Below are 2,543 nucleotides of genomic sequence, written 5' to 3' on the forward strand. Positions count from 1 at the left end.
TTATAATATATTCTTTACTATATTTCTAACAATATCTTGGCCTGACCCCAAAGATCTTAAAATTGAGAAATATAGGCGCCAGCCCTGTGACCTAGTGGTTAAGTTTGGCGTGCTCCAATTTGGTTCCCAGGTTCAGACCTATACCATTCATTGGGTAGGCATGGATGGCAGCGACCCACATACAAAATAGAGGAAGACTAGCACAGATGTTAGCTCAAGGCGAATCTTCCTCAAGCAAAAAGAGGAAGATTTGCAACAGATGTTAGCTCATGGAAAATTATCCTCCTCAGCACACACACAAAAAAAGAGAAATATAGTATATATTGAATATATGGCTATTGAATGAAAGGAATTGAGGCAAATGAAAATGTGTTAATTGGTAAGGATGTGAGCGAATTTTTTTTTTCCTGTGGAAACATTTCTTAATGTTGTTTTAACAATTAACAAAACTTTGAAAGTTCTTTTTCTGTAAACCATCTGACCTTGTGTTCTACCCACAGAAATTCCCTAAATTCACACTGCGTGTCCATTCTCGGTCCACATAGCTTTTCTCCGCTCCTTTCATGTATGAAATGCCAAGTCCTCTGAAATCTCCTGGTTTTATTACTGTAAGTAACGAAACGCCAAGCAGTCACCTAAATTCCAGGCCACTTGGGCAGTATTTTGACACTTCTCATTCTCAAAGTCCTAGGTTTACACTGGATCATGTTTACTCAAGCCCATTTGAGGACTCCAATCAGTCAAATTTTGTCAGGGCTTATATATTTTCTCCCTTTAGTTTGGCATTTAGTCACAAGAGAAAACAGACTAAAGAATCTGGATGGAGTCATAAAACCTATCATCATTAATGGAAAAAGAACTTGAAGGGCAAGCTCTCCTGATAATTTTCAGTCTATCTGTCTCACAGTCAGAGAAGTTATTTTTCCCAGCACCAACGAGGGCTGTATGGAATATACACTCTGAATGGGGCTTAGGGGGACGGGAGGTTGCGTGTGGGAAGTGAGGAGGAGAGAGACAGGGTGTGTATGCCACCAGAATTATGTTCCCGCATGTAACTCAGGGTAGGGCGGAAGTTTAGAGCTAGAAAGGACCTTAGCAATGATCTAGTCCACCCCTTTTTTCTTTGAGGAAGATTAGCCCTGAGCTAACATCTGCTGCCAATCCTCCTCTTTTTTGCTGAGGAAGACTGGCCCTGAGCTAACATCCGTGCCAGTCTTCCTCTACTTTATATGTGGGACGCCTGCCACAGCATGGCTTGACAAGCAGTGCCATGTCTGCACCCGGGATCCAAACCAGCGAACCCCGGGCCGCCAAAGCAGAACGTGTGCACCGGGCTGGCCATCTAGTCCACCCCTTTTGTCTTACAGACTAAGAAACAAAGGCTGGAAGAAGTTAAGTGAGCCATAGCCCTCAGACAAGAACACAGGGCACCCTGAAGCCTAGTTTAGGGTCCTTTCCACGATACTGCCTGCATATTTTTGAAAATGAATTATTTAGAAAGCTAAAACAGATGAATTCAGGAGACGAGCTCTTAATAAATGTCAGGGTTCAGTGGCATTGAGATTTTGCCAAAACACTAAAAACTGCCTGAGCCATAAATGTATTTAAATATTTGCAGAGGCTAGTTTAACTAGGTCTAGTATTTCCTGGGGGCACACCTCCTTTGTTTATGTGTCTTAATGAAAAGGTTGAAAAACAGGAAAATATAAAGATAGGCCATGGGTTCCACAGACACACATTCAGCCCTTGATCATTCATTCCTCATTCATCAGGATTTGATGAGTGTCTACTACTGATCAGCCAGCCTGCCAGGTGCTGGGAATCCATGGGACAAGGTCCCTGCTCCCTCGGAGCTTACCACATAGCAAGAAAGACAGCGTGTTAAAGTAGTGATGACATTAAAGTGTGCTGAGTGTAAAAACTAGGGAAATACCAGATTCAATGGATTGATCCCTGGAGAATAATTCAAGCTATTTCTCTTCTGTTATCAATATATTTCTCAGTTGCCTCTTTATATCCCCATTTGAGTTCTCCAAACACGAATTCTTCTCACTGAAACACTTAAAACGAGAAACATTTACTGAGCACCTACTGTGTGCCCTATAGTATGAACATCTGTAAGAGAATTTCCAAGGCAAGTCAGCAATGTAAAAATCATTTTAAACGAGGACAAAATTATTTTGGATTATATATGACTGATAAATTTAGTACCACTTGACAGCACAGGTGATGTAGAAAAATAATTTAATATAGCTTGAAACTTTCAGCTCCCAGGTTTTTGTAGTATTCTTAACGGGTTTTGTCAGCAAAATCAAAACCCCTGATGATTTGCAGAGCGCTGGAAGGCTCTGCCGAGTCCCGGGAGACTTAAAAGGGCCAGCTCAAGGCGCTGCTCCACAAACGTTTCTGCCTACATCTTTCGCCCCTCCTCTCTACTCTGATAGATCCTGCATTTATATAGCATTTAGCATAGAATCTTTTCAATACTGACTTTGTATAGGTATGTCTTTCCCTAGTTTAGACGGATCGCTAAGGAAAAGACC

The sequence above is a fragment of the Equus caballus genome, chromosome 7, assembly GCF_041296265.1.
Source record: "Equus caballus isolate H_3958 breed thoroughbred chromosome 7, TB-T2T, whole genome shotgun sequence".
Classification (NCBI taxonomy): Eukaryota; Metazoa; Chordata; class Mammalia; order Perissodactyla; family Equidae; genus Equus; species Equus caballus.